The sequence below is a fragment of the Trichosurus vulpecula genome, chromosome 1 (assembly GCF_011100635.1).
Source record: "Trichosurus vulpecula isolate mTriVul1 chromosome 1, mTriVul1.pri, whole genome shotgun sequence".
Classification (NCBI taxonomy): domain Eukaryota; kingdom Metazoa; phylum Chordata; class Mammalia; order Diprotodontia; family Phalangeridae; genus Trichosurus; species Trichosurus vulpecula.
In genome coordinates this window covers 102,018,327-102,037,650 of record NC_050573.1, presented here as the reverse complement: position 1 = coordinate 102,037,650, position 19,324 = coordinate 102,018,327, and positions in this window count along the sequence as shown.

The window sequence follows — 19,324 nt, the reverse complement described above, 5'->3', positions numbered from 1 at the left end:
GATTGTATCAAGGGTTAGGGGAAAGAAAGATCATTGGACTCAGAACCAGGAGGCCTCATTCCAAACCTCCATTCTACCCCTTAGTAGCTGTAGGATCTTGGACCAAGTAATTTCAATCCAGATTAATTCAATTCAATTCACCCTAATACGCAAAAATATCTATAGCAGCTCTTTTTTGGGGGGGGGTGGGGCAAATAACTGGAAGTGAAAGGAGGGTGCCCATCGATTGAGGAATGCCTAAACAGATTGTGGTCTGTAGGTGTAATGGACTATTGTTCAGTAAGAAATGACAGAAGAGATGGTTTCAGAGAAACCTGAGAAGAGTTTTATAGACTGATTCAGAAAGAAGTAAACAGCCAGGAGAATGATTTGTGCAATGACAAAACCAGGGTAAAGACAAACAACTCTGGAAGACTTAAGAATCCTGATGACCAACTTTGATTGCTGTTTCTATTTAATTATTTTTCAGTCACGTCTGATTCTTTTGTGACCCCATTTGGACTTTTCTTGGTAAAGATACTGGAACGGTTTGCCATTTCCTTCTCCAACATATTTTACAGATGGGGAAACTGAGGCAAACAGGGTTAAGTGGCTTGCCCAGGGTCACACAGCTAGTAAGCCTCTCAGGCCAGATTTGAACATAGGTCTTCTTGGCACCAGGCCCATGGTTCTATCCACTGCCCCACATTGCTGATTACAGGTAGTCAGTGATGAAGTGTGTTACTTAAGTCCTGACAGAAAGGTGATGGACTCAGAATGTAGAATGAGGCATATGTTTTTGAGATTTGGTCACTGGGGGATTTGTTTTGCTTGGCTATGCATATTTGTTACAAGGATTTCACTTTTTTTCCTCCAATTTTTGCAGGATAGGGAGGTAGAAGGGAGAGAAAATAGAATTTTGTTTATTGGAAAAAATTCAAATCTGTAGGAATTTATTAAATGTCTTGTATGTGCCAGGTACATAAGGGCTAAGGGGTGGAAACACAAAGTCATAGGGCATTATAAGGATGGTTATATCAATAATAATTGACATTTATATCACACTTTGAGGTTTGCACAATGATTTACACACACAATCTTGTTTGATCTGTACTACAAGGCTGCGAGTTAACAACTCTAGGTATTACTACAACAACTGTTTTATAGATGAAGAGGCTGAGGTTCAGAGAGAACACAGGGCATGTTTATGGTCTGTTAATGCCTGGGATTCCCAGATCTTTCTTTATTCCAAGTCCAGTACTCCTTCCTCAAGTGAGATGATCTATGTAAACTGCTTGGAAGACAGTAAAGCCCTATTAAGAGCTAAAAGGTTTGTGACTTGCTGTGTCTTGCTGCTAGCTAATGGCTTCATGTGCCTTAACCTTGGCTGTACAGTTTGGCTATAATGAGGGAGGGCAAGTACCTTATAGATTTTAAATCCAACCTTCCCACCTCGCCTTTATTTTCAGTTCATCTTACTGAGGAGAAATAGAAGTGACAAAGGTCATTAAGACAGGAGGCCTCGTTCCTTAACCTCATGGAATTTCTGAATATGGTAGAAGAGATAAGATATAGACTAAGATTTTCAAGTCCTTTATTTGTAGTCTTTTTTTATTCTCAAAATAGTACTTTGAATTAGGTACCATTACTATTCCTGTTTTATAGTTAAGGAAACAAGGTTCCTAGAAATTGTGACTTTTCAAGGTCATGCAGCTAGTTAGGGCAAGATCTGAACAAAGCTCTTTCTGACTCCAGGTCTAGCACACCGCTCATGCTCACTCCCCTACGTTGTCTCTCTAGTTAATAGTCAGCCAATAAACATTTGTTAAGTGCCTACTATGTGCCAGGCATTATGCTAAGTGCTAGAGATACAAATAGAAAGACAGCCCCTACCCTCTGGGTGTTTTCAAACTAATGGGGACCAACAGTACCCAAAAGGGAGGCTCTGGATGTCCCCTAGAGGATGTCTCATGGTGGGGCATGATATTCTTGAAATCAAAACCAAGCAGAGCAGCTGATGGAAAAATGAAGATTTAGCTAGAAAATTCTGAACCCTGTCTAAAGGGTGGTCTTGGGAGGAGTTCATGGCTCTGGGCTCCAGTCTTCAAATCAGAGAGGGGAGGCACTCCTATCAACAAGACACTGAATTCTTCCTAGAAAGTGGCTTGTTAAGGGGGTTAGGGGGTACCGATAATAGTACTGACATTCATACGGCACTTTATCATCACGGCACCCAGATACCTAATACCCAATTCCCACAATGCCCATTATCTCAGGGGATCCTCACCAGTGTAGTAGGATAAGCATTCAGGTGGGCAATGGCAGTAGAATCCAATTCTTTTGTTTTCCCCTTCTTCCCTGCCCTATGAGTCCTCTGCCTGGATTCTAGCCCACTATATCCAAAGATTCTTGGGGTTCCAATTCTCATAATTTTAAACTTCCATTGAGGTCAGGGTACGGCCAATATGCAGCTCCATGTTCTCCTCCTCCCACACTTTGTGATGAAAAATGATATGACTTTCGTGGATGACCAGGAACATTATTTCTGTTCTTGGGAACAGCTGGGGCATGAGGCATCCATGTAGCATTTTACAATTGCATGCAGGTTTATAACCACTATCATCACATTTAATCTGCACAACAACCCAGTAATGGATTTATTATTATTATCATTTCCATATTACAGATGAGGAAACTTAGATATGACTTGACTTTCCCAAGGTCACAGAGGCAGTAAAGCATCAGATTAGAGTCACAGAATGTCAGACCAGTCAGGGATGTGTTAGAGTTGGCTGTGACGAGCCAGTTGTTAAATTTTCAGGGCATGCATTTACACCTTGGAAATCATCAAACACAATACATTGGAGGCTGGTTTATTGTTTTGTTGTTGATCGTTTAGACCTAAAAAAGTGATTGAGAAAGTGTTAATGATGTATACCAGGCCTACACCATCTGCAGCCTGCCAAAGGATTTTGGGTGGCCCTCGAAAAATGTAGAGGAAATCCTTTGACAGGCTGCACCATACTAGATGTAAAAGTGTGTCATGGATTCACTTTTCTTTCTTTTTTTAAAATTCTTTTTTTTTTGAGAGCTGCTTGTTAAACATTTACCAGAGCAAATCTGGTAGCCAATAAGAAGGTAGGCCCCTCTTATTATGAATTCAGAGCCAGGAACCAAGCCCAGACCACTGACTCCCAGGCTAGTGCTCTTTTAATGGTGCACTCTAAATGTGTTTTGGCTGTTATTGTTAATATACTCTGCTGTTCCTTCAGTGCAGAAATGAAAGTGAGAGCTGATTTCCTTGAGGATAGCAACCATTTTTATTCCCCAGTACCCAGAGGGGTTGCACTGAGGGAGCTAGGTGATGTAGTAGAGTGCTGGGTCTGGTGTCAGGAAGACTTGAGGTCACTATTAGCCCAAACACTTATTAGCTCTGTGGCCCTGGGCAAGTCACTTTACCTGTCTGCCTCAGTTTCCTCATCTGTAAAAAGGTGCTTACCTCTCAGGGTTGTTGAGAGAATCACAAGTGTTTAGCATAGTGCCTGACATGTAGTAGGTGATTAATGATTGTTTGTCTCCTACCTAATAGGTGCTTAATAATTGATAGCTGTCTTGAAGCATCTGCAAGATTGTCATTCAGAAGAGAGATTAGATTTTTTCCCCTTATGTCTCCAGAAGGCAGAACAAGAAGAAACAGATGGAAGTTGCATTTTTTTAAATTTAATGTCAGAAAAAGCTTTCTAAAAATAAGAGCTATCTGAAAATGGATGGTCTGACTCTGGAGGCAGTGGGTTACCTCTCATTGCCCATAGATTGTTATTGGTCAGGGGCATGATGGAGAGGGTCCTTTTATAGGTATGTCTTCATATAGGTGGTCCTGAAATTCCTTCTAATGCTAAGGTTCTGTGATTCTATGAATAACAAATTATTTTTATTATTTTTATTTAAATAGTATTTTATTTTTTCCCAATTACATATCAAGAAAAAAATTTAGCATTCATTTTTACAAGATTTTGAGTTCCAAACTTTTCTCCTTCCCTCCCTCTATGAATAGCAATTTAACTGAATGACTTGAGATGTAATTAAGTGATTCAGTGGGTAGAGTATTGGACCCAGAGTCAGAAAGACCTGAATTCAAATTCTGCCTTGGGTACTTGCTAGCTCTGTAACACTACATAAGTCACTTAATCTTTCTTACCTCAGTTTCCTCATCTGTAAAATATGGATAATTTTAGCATTTACCTTCTAGGGTTGCTGCGAGATAGCACTTGTAAAGTATTTTACTAGGTGAAATATTTCACTAGCTATTATTATCATTAACAATAAGAATGGCACATTTCTACAGGGTTTTCAGGTTTACAAAGCTGAGGGAGGTAATAGAGGTATTTTTATCAACCCCGTCTTACAGATGAGGATGCTGAGTTTCAGGGAAGCTAGGTGATTTGCCCAAGGATCACATAACCAAGGCAAATTTCTAGGTTAGGGATCAGACCTGAGCATCCCAACTCTAGGCCCATCAGTGTCTTCCCTCTGCCATGACAATCCACTGACCCCTCTCACGGATGACTGATGGGCTGAGTCCAGGTCACTCCCTGAGCCACGTGGTGACTTTCTGAGGGTTTGGATTGGAGTGAATCATCTGTCTCACTTCTGTTTCAAGAGGAGGACAGCAAGCATTTCCTGGGGCCTCTTCATGCATCTTGGGTTGTTCTGATCAAGTTGTTCTGTGATCTTTGTCCCTTACCCTCAAATTATTGTACTCTTCAGATGACTGACTTGCCAGAGGCTGGGCACGTTCAGTCATTTTTTAGTTGCATCTGACTCTTCATGACCTTGAGGTTTTCTTGGCAAAGATACTAGAGTGGTTTGCCATTTCCTTCTTACATTTTACAGATGAAGAAACTGAGGCAAACAGGATTAAGTGACTTGCCCAGGGTCACATGGCTAGTACAAGTCTGAGGCCAGATTTGAATACAGGGAGATGAGTCTTCTTGACTTTAGTACCCAACACTCTATCCCCAAAGGCTAGGCACTAAAGAACTCTTTCAGCATGACCGAAGTGTTTGTGTACCATGCTTTAAAAAAAATGGCCTCAGAAATGAGGACTGGGTTCTGGTTTACTCTTTCCCTAAATTAGTACAGGACTTGGTGCAAAAACATTTAACCTCTTAACCTTGGCTTACTCCTTTGTCTAATGAAAGCACTGATTGTAAAGTTGGTCAGTTGTCCTTCCTGCCCTCTCCCCACTTTCTGTCAGGTACCTAGTACATTGAGATCCTTTCTCAGAAGCATGGTTCTTACTCATTTATACTAAAGTGCGAGTTGCTTACCATGTAACTCCTCTGAAGGGTGTTCATATTTTAAAGTGGGGCCCCAGCAGAGGTGTGCCAGGGGCAGCTCAAAGCACCTCTCAAGAGATGACTGCTAAATTTTCAGTGTGAGCATTTACACTGTGGAGATTAGCAAACATTACAAATAAGGGGTTGATTTATTGTTTTGATGATTGTATAGACTTAAGAAAATAATGGGGAAGATGTCAATAATTCAGATTAAACATAAAAACATGCTATGTATAATTTTTTTTCCAGAGAGAGGCTATTAAACATTTACCACCACATTGTTGGGTCCAAGGAAAAGGGGAATCTTGAACTCAAAGTAATGAAATGTTAATGGTGGAATTTTAGACATTGATGACAGGCCTGTGGGGGAGACAGTTTTAAACAAAAGGCTTTCAACCAATTAAAATATGACAGTTACCATCTATTATTCCTTTGCATAAGACTGACCCTAGACAAGAGAGCATAACCGAAGTGTGATTATGGGGATGGGGGAAACTTTTAAGGTAGTATCCCATAGTCCAGTTGGATTTCAGTCATTTTCAGTCATGTCCTAATCTTGGTGACCCCATTGGGGTTTTCTTGGCAAAGATACTGGAGTGGTTTGACATTTCCTTCTCCAGCTCATTTTACAGATGAGGAAACTGAGGCAAATAGGGTTAGGTGACTTGCCCAGGGTCACACAGCTAGGAAGTATCTAAGGTCAGATTTGAACTCAGAAAGATGAGTCTTCCTCACTCCAGGCCCAGTGCTCTGTCCATGTGCCACTTAGCTGCCTTCAGGCCCAGTTGGAGGGGAATCTTCAAAAATCATGTCTCATTTTCCTGTCCTTCACCTATCATTTTGAATAGTCATAGCTGACATTCACATAATGCTTTTGAGAGCTCTGATAATGGCTGTCTTTGTGGCTAAAGAGAGTGATGGAAACATGATTTGTTAATAACTCTATTTTCTCTCCCTTCATCCTTGTAATAACCCTGGGAGGTCAGTAGCACAAGTATAATTGCACCTACTTTACAGATGAGGAAAATGACGTTCACAGAAGTGACTTGAGGTGCAGAGATAGGTCTAGGACCTAAGTCTTTTGACTCTAGGTCAAATGTTTTCCCACTATGCCATATCTCCTCCTCTTATCAAAAGTGGTAATGCCCCTAGAAGCTGCATAGGTGACATGGCACAAAGCAGGGCACTTCACCTCTCTGAGGATCAATTTCCTCATCTGTAAAATGGGAAAAGTAATCCTTGGCACTAGCTCCCTCACAGGGTTGTTGAGAGGATCATAAGAAATAATTATAGATGTGAAAGTTCTAGTAAGCTTTTATGGTTTCTTTGTTTACATACCCCCCAGAAATCAACGGCTTAACTACCTACTCAAATCATCATTCTATATTTTTTTCTTTCCTTCAGTGGGATGTAAATAAACCAAACAAAACCCAATACAGGTGCAGGATAGAGCTCCCCAAACAGACCCAGAGTGTCCTTGTGTATATAAGCAGAGATGGTAAATAAAGCTGGATGGAAAGGTCAACTGGAGGAAGAGTCATTTGTGTGTTACTGCAGAGACACTGGCAGGAGAAATATTGGCATTGGCTGAGCCAATGGTCACCACATGTCACCTCCCAGGCTGTAACCTTAGCATAAGATGGATTAAGCCTCATTTCCATTCCATTCAGTTGGTAGAATCATATAGAATGTCAGAGCTGGAAGGGACCTTAGTACATAGAATTTAGAACATGGGTTATAGAATGTCAGAACTGGAAAGGAACCTTAAAACTCAGATACTGTTATAACACAGAACACAGAATGAAAGAGCTGAAAGGGACCTTGGGAATATAGACTGCTAGGAAATAGAGCTTAGAATTTTAGAGCTGGGTGGGCCTTTTTTTTTAAATCAAATTTTTTTTTCAATGAACAGAAATACATTTTTTTTCTTCTTTCTACTCTCCCAAATGAAAAAAAAAGAAAACCCTCATAAGAAATACATGTTAGTCAAATCAAAGAAATTCTCACATATGCCTTGTCTATAAAACCATAGATTTCATTTAGCAACCAAAGTCATCTCCTTTCTGTCAGGAAGCAGGTTGCATGCCTCACTGTTCCTTTCAAATCATGCTTGCTCATTTCTTTGATCAGAGTTCTTAAGTCTTTCAAGCTTAATTGTTTTTACAATTTATTTGGTATAGTATAAATTGTTCACTTGTCTCTGCTTACTTCATTCTGCATCAATTCATATAAGTCAAAAAGTCGAAAAAGTCCAATTGTTTTTATAATTTATTTGTTATAGTATAAATTGTTCACTTGGTTCTGCTTACTTCATTCTGCATCAATTCATATAAGTCTTCCCAGGTTTCATTGAAATTTTCTCTTTATTATTTATTATCATTATAGTTATTATTGTCACAATAGTACTCCATTATATTGACATTTTTTGTTGGTCAGTTGTCTCAGTCACGTCTGACTCTTCATGACCCCATTTGTGGTTTTCTTAGAAAAGATACTGGAGTGGTTTGCTATTTCTTTCTCCAGATCATTTTATAGATGAGGAAACTGAGGTAAACAGGGTGAAGTGACTTGTCCAGGTTCACACAGCTAGGAAATGTGTAAGGCCAAATTTGAACTTAGATCTTCCTGACTCCAGGCCTCGAGTGCTATCTGGTACCACCTACATTCATATACTGTAACATTTTTAGCCATATCCCAACTGATGGGTACTTGAGGAGGGCCTTGGAGATCATCTAATCCAGTTTTGTCAAACTTACATAGAAACAGATCCTTGTGGCAGCATATTGACTTAGAAAACCACAAATTAACATCATCTACGTTGGTTGTATTGTCAACTGGGCTCAATTCAGGACCTCAGGACTGATAATTTCATTTGGAAAGAGCAGAGGGATAGAATGGGGTACGGGAGAGAGGAGGGTGGAGCCACATGATGTAGATGACATAGAGAAGGAAGAATTCATAATGCCAAGTGTCCAAAGATAAGATCCAGGGTTTTGAGAGGCAGAGAGAGGAAGGGAAGGAAGGAATAAGAGGACCTTCAGTTTGCATAGGTGGAATTAGGAACTAGAGAAGGAAGGGAATCAATTTGCCTCAAGATGCACAAAGAGAGGAAGAGAAGATGAGGATGGAAGAGAAAGAGGGAGAGGGTGAAGGAGGAAAAGAGGAGACGAGAGAGGAAGAAGTAATAGAGAGACTATGACAGAGAAAAACAGAGAGACAGAGAGATAGAGACAAGTGACTTCAGGCAGGTGGTACACTGTATAGATTGCTGAACCATCAGATACTTAACTAGCTGTATGAACCTGGCAAGTCACTTAACCTCTCCTTACCTCAGTTTCCTCATCTGTAAAATCAGAGTTATTACGAGATCAAGTGAGATAATATATGTAAGGTACTTTGCAAACTTTAAAGCCTGATATAATTGCTAGCTACCATGATGACGATGATAATGATGACATAAATGGAGCATCTCAGGGAGTGGAGTAATGGATTTTTAAGAACTGGAAAAGACATTAGCTTGAGATAACACTGGATGACTCACTGGTAAGGTTGTTATTGGGTTATCGGACTAGCTCTGAAATTCTGAGATTCCATAGACCAGTAAACCTGACCATTTTCCCCAGCAAAATCCTGCAAAAGGTTCAATAATGCGATTTAATTAATAAGCATTTATTAAACACTTACTGCATGCAGGGCACTATATTAGGTGCTGGGGATAGAAAGATTATTTTTTATCTCATTATCTTTCCCCCTAAAACCTACCTTCCTTTTGACTTCTCTATTACTGTTAAGGGTACCACCATCGTAACAATCAACCAGACTGGAACATCTTGTTCTTTGTCATTTGGTGTTCAAAATGCCCAGTGTTTACGACAAAGATGACCGTGTCATCTGTGACTCCTCATTACCTCTTACCTTCCCTTTTCACCCCTGACATTGCCACCACTCAGCTGTCAAACTGATCTTCCCAAAGTATATGTCTCACCATGTCATCCTCCCTCCCACCCAATTCAATATATTCTAGTAGCTCCCTATTACTTCTGGGATCAAATAGAAAATCCTCAGTTTGGCTTTTAAAGCCTTTCTTTTATAACCTGGCCCCCTTCTACCTTTTCGATCTTTTTAAACCTTACCTCCTCCTCCCCCTTTATTCTTTGATTGGGTGGTCCTGGCTTTTTTCCTTCCTCATCTTCATCTCCTGGCTTCCTTGACTTTTTTCAGGTGCCATCTAAAATCCTAACTTCTGCAAAGAAACCTTTCCCAATCCCCTTTCATGCTAATACCTTCCTATTATCTCTAATTTATTCTGTCCATATCTTGTTTATACTTAGCTCTTTATGTATTATCTCCAGTAAACTGTGAGCTCCATGAGAGGAAGGACTACTTTTTTGCCTTTCTTTGTACCCCCAGTACTTGGTAGGTACTTAACAAATGTTGGTTGACTTGATATAACTTGAACAATTCATCAAGGAGTTCTCAGAGAGGTTCCTGGGTCAAGCAAAGTAGTTACTCCTATGAGCAGGAAGTCATATAGTGATGTTATTTGAAGTGTCCCTCTCCCAAACCCCAAATTCCCTCCTCTTCTCACTCCAGCATCTGCTTGTTTGTTATTCTGCTATTTACGGATTTTTCCTAAATATTCCAGGGGTTAGAGTGATGAGCTGTCCAGCTGGAAGAACAGTGGCTTTGGGGTCAGGAGACCTGAGCTCACAACCTCACTTTGCCACTAACTAGCTGTGTGACTTTGAACAAATCACTGCCCGTCCTGCACTCTGGTCTGCTCGTCAGCAGGTGCTCTCCCAAGTCCCTTCTCGTTCTGACATACTGAGAGGCTAAGGTTTCAAAACTCCACATGTGGGTATTGTTTGCCCTCTTGTGGCAGAAAGAGGACAGTGACCAACCTCATACTCAAAACCAACATTCTCATGAGCATTCAATGGGCATTGACTAAGTGCCTACTGTATGCCAGGCACTCTCTAAGGCATTGAGGTACAAGACTAAAAATTAAAATGTTTTTGTCCTTGAGGCCAGAGGGGGTAAATACAAAATATTTGGAAGGTAGATGTGAAATAATTTCCAAAGGCAGGGGCTTTAGCCCGAGCAGGGGAGTATCAGGACAGGCTTTCTGTAAGAGCTGGTGCTGAGGTGAGATTTGAGGCACTTGGGGATTCTACGAGACGGGAGGTAAGGAAGGAGTGCATTGCAGATATACTGGAAAGCCTATACAAAATGGAGGTGGAATGTTCTGTATGGGGCATAGCAAGTGAACCAGTAAAGGACAATAATAAAGACTGAAGATTTTCTATTTGATCCCAGAAGTAATAGAGAGCCATTAGAATATATTGAATTGGGTGGGAGGGAGGATCACAGGGTCAGACATATGCTTTAGGAAGATCAGTTTGACAGCTGAGTGGTGGCGATGTCAGGGGTGGAAAGGGAGACATATGAGGGATCAATGACCAAGACTTGGTCATCGATTTAGGTGTGGAAGGTAAGAGGAGCACAGTAATACACAAAAAGCTAGAACTGGTTTGTGAAGGGATTTAGATGTTAAATGGAGGAACCCATATTTTATCTGAGACATCAAAGGGAAATACTAGAGCTTCTTGAGCAAGAGAATGACAAGATCAGAGGTGGGATGTTGTAATAAATCGGTTGGCTGATTACAGAATACATTGGAGAGAGGAGACTTGCTGCAAGGAGACTATCAGGAGGCTATTGCCTAATGATAGGCCTATGATGTTGCCTATTGTCCAGACCAAGAGGTAAGGAAGGCCTGAATTAGGCTAGTGGCTGGGAGATTGGAGAGAAGAGTATGAGCCATCCTCCACAAAGCCATGCTCCAAAGCTTATTATATGTAGAGATGACCCTGGGTTCTAAAAGATTACACCAATGAGGCTTGAATTCTGCCAGGTTCTACTGGAGTCAGAGTTAATAAGCATTTATTAAGCCCCTACTATGTGCCAGGTGCTATGCTAAGAATACAAAGGAAGGCATAAGGACCATCCCTGCCCTCAAGGAGCTCATAATCCAATAAGAGAGACAGCACAGAAAAAGAAGCCGAAAAGCAGGGGTGGAGGTTGGAAGGGAAGTTACCCTGCAAGGGGATCAGGGATGAGGAAGTCATGTGTGGGGGATGGGGGTGGGAAATGATCTGTGAGTCTCAGTCATCTTGCAGAATGATGAGTTTCTGGAGAGGGTGAAGTCCAGGAAAGCAGCGGAGCAGTAAGTATATCAATCAGGATAATTCCTTGGATGCTATAATGCTGGAGGATCAGAGAGGAGCTCCTGGAGTCCACCTCCCCACAACCAGAGGAATGAAGGCAGCCCAGGAGGTGTGATGCCATGATGAAAAGGCTTTAAGCATGACCCCAGAAGTATATCAAGTGTGTTTTCTGAGGGCTAAATAAGATAAATGAGAGAGGTACTCACCAGAAAGCAGGCTATCTGGTGATGAGGTTGTGGACCATAGCCCACAGAAACACACAACACGTCACTAGGTCCTGGGTATCCCCTATAGTGATGGTGGTAAAGGAAGCACAGAATGCTGAGAATCGTACAATTTTTGGACCATTAAAAACTTTAACTATTGATACTCTAAGTGGGGGATCCTTTTCCAGCGATCAATGAATGGACACATTCCTGAAGGAACTGAATCATATTAATTTTTCCAGTCTTGCCATAAATAAAACTGGGAGGAAGAAAGAAGTTGTAGCTAAATGGAAGGATAAGTCATAGCTATTCCTTGGAAAGGAAAGAAAAGAGTTGGAGGAGGAGTATTTATCATATGCCCAAAGGCAACAAAGGGCAGCTAGGTGGTGTAGTAGATAATGCACTGGTTCTGGGAGAGTTCAAATCCAGCCTCCCTCAGTTTCCTCAACTGCAAAATGAACTGGAGAGGGAAATGGCAAACCACTCCAGTATCCTTCCCAAGAAAACCCCAAATGGGGTCATGAAGAGTTGGACATAATGGAAACAACTAAACAACAAAGGCAACAATAAACATATCGTGGGATATTTGGTCATCTGCATATTGCAGTGCTAGTGACCAATATTTGCAAAAAAAGATTATGATAAAAATAATGGCAGCTTGTGTAGCAGCGTTGGTTGCTGAGGTTAAGGTGGCAGAAAGATTTAGGACCTTCCCAATTAAATCAGTATCAGTATTAAATTCAGTAAATGAAGTATCACAATCTGATACTTCATGAATTCTGTTAAAAGGTAGGAAGAAGGTAGGAAGACACATGGGAAAGCATGAGAAGGAATGAAAGAAGCCAAAGACTTGTAGATTTTATAGAAGCCTCTCACTTCTACATCACAAACACTTTTTATGGAAGAAGAACTGGTAGATACTGGATCTGGTAAGTACCAAAAGACAAAGAATGATATTGGTTATATTTTAAGAAATAGACTTTTTTTTTTTTTTGATGTGGCTGCTATCCTTGATCACTACTTAATTGATTGCGTGTGTTCGATCAGATTCATCAGAGCTCGGATCAGAAATAGTAAAACACAACAAGAAAGCATAACAATGAGAAAAAAGATGTGATATATAATTAAAAAAACTTAACCCCCAACTACTTCAACAAGTTATTAAAAAAAGAGAAATAACAGAAGCCAACAATAAAATTTTTATTCAGAAGTTTAATTAATGTAAATTAATTGTCAGATCATGGAGACCAAGAGAGCCTAGAAAAAGTCAGCAAGCATGGGACTTATTTGCCAAAGAGAGAAGATGGCTCCCAAAGGCTTATAATATAAACTTTATAATATAAGATATGTTATTATATAAACTTATAATATCATGAAGAAGGATTATGAGAAACATTTTCTCATAAAGCAGAGAGAAACAGTAGAAGGTGAAACTAGTTTAAAGAAAGTTTGTCATGATATCCAGTTCAGCAGTTACTCCAGGGTCCTTCAAGGAGAAACTGGAAGGACTACATACAAGAAAAATGGAATAAACTTGCAGAAACCACCCAGCATCCCTTTCTTCCATAGTATAGTGGGGCTTAGGGTGGGAGTTGGGAAGGGATTTCAGGTAGCCTAAAAGGGGAGTTCTTGCCCCTCAAGTTCCTGGCCACCTTATGATTTTTTGTCTCCCTTCCTGAGAACATCTTAGAGATTTGAGAGTAAACTTTAGTGGTCCAAGAGATAGTAGACGCAGCTGGGAAGTGGCAAGTCACTTAAGCTGTGTCTGCTTTAGTTTCCTCTTCTGTAAAATGGGAAGAGTAAATAGTACCTATCTTCTAGGATTGTTATGGGGATCAAATGGCATAATATTTGTAAAGTGCTCAGCACCAGTACCTGGCATATTGTAGGAGTTTAATAAATTCTTGTTTCCTCCTTCCTTCCTTCCTTTTCCCATCCTTCCTTCCTTCCTTTTTCCTTCCTTCCTTTCTTCCTTCCTTCCTTCCTTTTTCCTTCTTTCCTTCCTTCCTTCCTTCCTTCCTTCCTTCCTTCCTTCCTTCCTTCCTTCCTTCCTTCCTTCCTTCCTTCCTTCTTTTCTGCTTTCTTTTCCTCTCTCCTTCCTTTTTTCCTTTCTGCTTTCTTTCTTTCCCTTCTTCCTTTCTCCCCTCTCCTCCCCTCCCTTCTTCCTTTCTCCCCTCTCCTCCCCTCCCCTCCTCTCTCTTCCCCCCCCTTCCCTCCCTCTCCTCCTCCTCCTCTCCTTCCCTCTCCTCTCCTTCCCGCCGTCCTGTCTTCCTGCCTTCCTTCTCACAAAGGCTGGTGAATTCACACCATGGGCCTTGCAAGGATAGAATAACAGTGTGGAGCGTGGCCATTCTTTTATTTTGAAACTTTCCTTGGGTTCAGCCCTGTACTCACAAAGAAAGGAAGGAATACAGCTTTCCCTCATCACCCTTCCCAACTAGCACTCAGCACCCGGGACCCAGGACTCAGGCTGGTACTCTGAGGAGTATATTTCAGATCCATTGTTTAAATTGAACAGAATGCTGTGGGTTGGCTGAGAAACATAACAAATGGAGATAACTTCGTTTCTATGAGAAAACGAGGCTTTGAATTTCAAAAGACCATCTTATAAAGACATATTTGGAACGCAACCTGTTAGAGAGTTAAAAATACCTACAGTTAGGTTCAAATTAATTGGATTTTTCTGTGTAAATACTCATGAGGCTAACATGTCCCAAGTGGAGAGGAATCAGTACTACAGTGGGCATGGCATTCCCTCCTCACCACCGGCTGCCCTTGGATGTCTCAGAACCCATATTGCTGGCGAGGCAGTGGGAAGGCCCCGTGCCCCCAGCTACCCAGAACCCGTAGTAGCTGCTTAGTTGCTCACGTGGCTTGGAGACACCAACTCTGCTTCTTCCAGTGAGGTGGAAGCCCACCAGGACTTACCAGTTTCTCTGCCTCTACCACTCTGAAGACCCCTGGCACTGTCATCTGAACCACCGATGTTACCGAAGCACCTCTAGGCCTTGCCGTCGGCCCTGTAGCTGGCCTGTTATTTATCGTCTTCCTAAATAAAACATGAGTTCCTTGAGAGCAGATATAGTCTCTCTTTTTCTACATGTACCCCAGCATCTAGCATAGTGCTTGGTACATAGTAAGTGCCTAATAAATGTGGGGCTTTTAAAAATTCGTTCATTCCTAAGTGCGCTCTCTCTTAATTCTGCTGTGGAGATAAAGCATTTGTTAGCAGAAGAACTTATGCCTTGATTACAGGTGTCTTCATATGTGAAAATGCTGACTGGAGCTGGTCTGCGTTGGGAAAACCACTGACTGTGCGGTTTGAGCATACCTGTGGAAATCCAAACACGCTGATCAGTTAGGAACTTTAAGGCGTTTTAAAGGAGAGTTGGTGTTAAGAAATGAATGTGCGAACTCTTCTCTCCCATCCCCTACCAAGACATTACAGAAACAAGGCAGAGCTGGAAGCCACCTAGTTCAAGTCCTACCCATTTTACAGAAGAGAAAACAGGATCAGAGAGTGGAAGTGACCAGTCAGGTCATAAGGAAATGTTTAAGATGCCTTTGCCAGCCCCTACCCACTTTCCAGCTGTATGACTATTTTTTTTTAGATGGGGAAGGCAGGGCAATTGGGGTTAAGTGACTTACCCAAGGTCACATGGTTAATATGTCAAGTGGCTGAGGCTGGATTTGAACTTAGATCCTCCTGACTCCAGGGCCAGTGCTTTACTCACTGCACTATCTAGTTGCACCCTGTATGACTATTTTTGATTTATTTATTCATTTGGGAAAAGGAATTTATTTATTTTATCGTTTATTTATTTATTCATTTGGAAAAAAAGGAATTTATAGCCCTTGCACATCATTGAGATGAGGACAATGGTTTTTAAGCCTGAAAACACTTTGGAGACAGGAGGAATTTGACTGGTGCGACCCTGTCAGATTGAGGTAGATAGGTGGCTCAGTGGATAGAGTGGTAGGGGCTTGGCATCAGGAAGACCGAATCCAACTGTGGCTCCAGAAACTTGCTAATTGGGAGAATCCTGGATGTCACTCTGCCTCAGTTACCTTATCTGTTAAATGGGACTAGCAAATAGCACCTTACCTCCCAGGGTTGTTGTAAGCATAAAATGAAATATTTGTAAAGTGTTTTGCAAATCTTAAAACACTATCTAAACTCTATAAATGTTAGCTATTTTTATTTAATTTTTTTTTCTCAAAGCCTTAGTTCTAAAAAAATATTATGCCCAGGAATACCGGGCTCGTCTGTCTCCTGTACTGCTGAAGCCTCCCTGGTTCTACTGCATTATGGGAAAGGCCTTGTCAGGCTCCCCTCTGGGTCTCAGGCTTGACATGAGCAGCTGCTCTTGGATTTATCCCATAGAATGGCCATTATGGTTGATGAAAATGCTCAGTCCCAAAGCCTTGGGGAAGAGGAACAGCCTGGATAAGTTGAACCTTAATTAATGCCGGCGGGACAGAGCTGGGATCCAAGCAGCTCCTGTAAGCAGCAAAATGTCTCTAATGATGCTCTTAGGAAGCCAGAGCTGGGGATGGAGCCTGCCCCAGAGACAGAGGCTGAGCTTCTCCAAGCCCACCGAGTTGTTTAAGAGAGTTATAAATCCACCAGGCACCAAAAACAGGCCCAGAAAGGAAGTCTTAACTGCTCCCCTGAGACTGAGCGGGGGATAAATAAAGGAGATCATTATGAAAGGAACCAAATCAGGAAACAGGGCAGTTGCCGGCGAGTCGTATTTACAGCTCAATCAGAGAGACTTTAAATTAAGGATAACCTACAGTGTCAGTCCCTGTGCGTCTAGAAACCCAACACGTTCCTGCTTACTGTGTCCCTCCCTGCCTGACCGCGACTCATAATACCTGTCCTTCCAAGCTTGGGTGGAAGCTGCAGAAAACTGGATGGCAATTAAGAGGAAGGAATGAAACAAGTAATTATAAAGTGCTTTACAAATTTTATGTCTTTTGATCCTCACAACAACTCTGGGAGGTGGGGGTTATTATCATACCTGTTTTACAATTGAGGACATGGAGATGGCCAGCGTTGGAGTGACTTGCCCAGGTAGTAAGTGACCGAGGTCAAATTTGAACTCTTCTTAACTCCAGGTCCGGGGCTCTAACCAGTTACCTAGCCTCTTCTAGGCAAACACTGGGTCCATGGCAGGAAGGATTTCCTAACAAATGGCACAAAAGTGAACTGATATGTTCTCTACTGAGTCGCTGTTTGTCCTTCATTTTCAAAGAGGTTCAATGACATCATATTGTGGTGTCTTTACTTTGCCCAGGAAGTAGGGAGTTAATTGCCCGTCAGCAGAAGTCTGGAAGCAGAGGCTGGGTGAACTCTCCTAGGGAGGTTGTTGAGGGATGCCTGGTTCAGGTAGAGGCCTCTGAAGTTCTTTCTTCCTCTGAACGTCCCCTTTTGTTCTCAGGCAGGCTCAAAATAGCTTTTTTTACAGACCTAAACTTTTTTGTCCCCACATGGTGTCAGGTACCATCTCGGACATAACAGTGAAGGAGGCCAAAGTTGGCCTTTGGGTCCCTCCCCACTTATATGCATATATACAAGGCAGGCCTTCGTGGTGACTCGTTCCCCTAGTCATTTCACCCTTTCCCTCTAAGGTTACCTTCCTTTTACTGAGATCTCTTCCCATTTGGTATGAACCTATTTATTGATAAGCTGACGTCCTGAACTCCCTACCACTCCCAGGGCAGGGACCACTGTTTCTGGTGTTTAGCCCTTAGCAGGTGCCCAATAAATGCTTGTTGATTAATTGCTTGGACCCTTTTCTGCCCTCAATGTCTCTTTCCCCTGTATCCTCAGGCAGGCATGTGATGGAGCCAGCTGGTACCAATTTATGAGAGCCAATTGTTAAATTTTCAATTATGAGTATTTATACCTCAGGCCTTGATTTATTGCTTTGTTGATTGTCTAGACTTAAGAAAGTGATGCATAAAACAGTAATAATGCAGATTGAACAGAGAAGTGTGTCTTGGACAGATTTTTTTTTTTTTTTGCAGAAGCATTTGTTAAACATTTAACAGCAAACCACTCTAAATATGCAGTGTCTTCTTATCCCCCTAACAATGCTTAAGAAACATGTCTGCCACATGTATAGAATTACCTTCAGAACCCCAAGTTCCCCACATTTCCTCATATATTTTATACACACACACAGCAGCAGGGGTTAAGTGGCTTGTCCTTGTCCAGGGTCACAAAAAATTTACATATCTGTTTATAGGTTGTTTTCCTCCAGCGGAATGTAAGCTCCTGAGAGCAGCGCCTAACACAGTTTCAAGCACATATTTGTCCTGAGAATAAATAGCAGTATCTCAATAAGATAGTAGGAATGTGTCAATTTTGTGTAACTGCTAATATCGGTAGGAATAAATTCTATTACCTCAAGTTAGCGTGGGAACTTAGCATAACTGATGCCATTTTGTTTACCTCTGTGTTGTGACTGAGCTGTTTTGAGTATGTTGTATTTTTTTTAAGCTGTTTTTCAACAGTGAGATAAGCATCTATGTGGTCTGATGAATGTATATGTTCTTAAAAACAACGGATAAACATGTGCGGATCCTCTGATGAGACAGACTGCCAATTAAGTAACTTTATCAGTAATTTTGAAGTAAAAGCCCCAATTAAATCGTATGATAAACAACTTTAGCTAAAAGTACAAAAAAACTCACTTGAGATTTCGGTTCTCAGCCTGTTCCTACATTGAGAGTAGGGCTAGTTCCTATGCTTGGGACTCACAGTAGACATGGCTGAAGGGTAGTGCTGATTGGGTAATGGGCATTTGGAGACTGGCCAGAAGACCGCCCCAGAGGAAGGCACAAGGCTTTCAGATGGGCAGAGAGGGAACTTGGTCTAGTCTGTTAGGAAATCAACTTATGACACCATTTAAAATGGCAAGAAGGTGGTGGTCTGTTTTTAGAAATTATTGTTTGCATGCGTTAATTAATAAAGTTTGCTTGCATTAAGAAGTATAAGTTAATTAGTGTTTCTTCTGCACTACTTCTCTATTGCACTAATTAGTATATGCCAAGCAGCTAGGTGGTACAATGGATAGAGTACCAGCCCTGGAGTCTGGAGGACCTGAATTCAAATCTGACCTCTGACATTTATTAGCTATGCGAGCCAGATCAAGTCATTGAACCGTTTGCCTCAGTTTCCTCATCTGTAAAATGAGCTGGAGAAGGAAATGGCAAACCTCTCCAAGTATCTTTGTCAAGAAAACCCCAAATGGGGTCAAAAAGAGTTGGACACAACAACAAAAGTTAATATGTGCAATGATTAAATCAGACAGGCAGGCACTATACATTATTAGGTGTTTAATAAATGACAATTGAATTAAATTAAATTGCAAAGTTAAATTAAACTCATCAGCTAGTTGGCAAAGTGGAGTGTTGTACTAGGACCTGAGTTCAAACCCTGCCTCAGACACTTAGCTGTGTGACCCTGGGCAACTCACTTAACCTCTCAGCCTCAGCTTCTTTACCTATAAAATGGGGATAATAATAGTCCCTAACTCCCAGAGTGGTTGTGAGGGCCAAATGA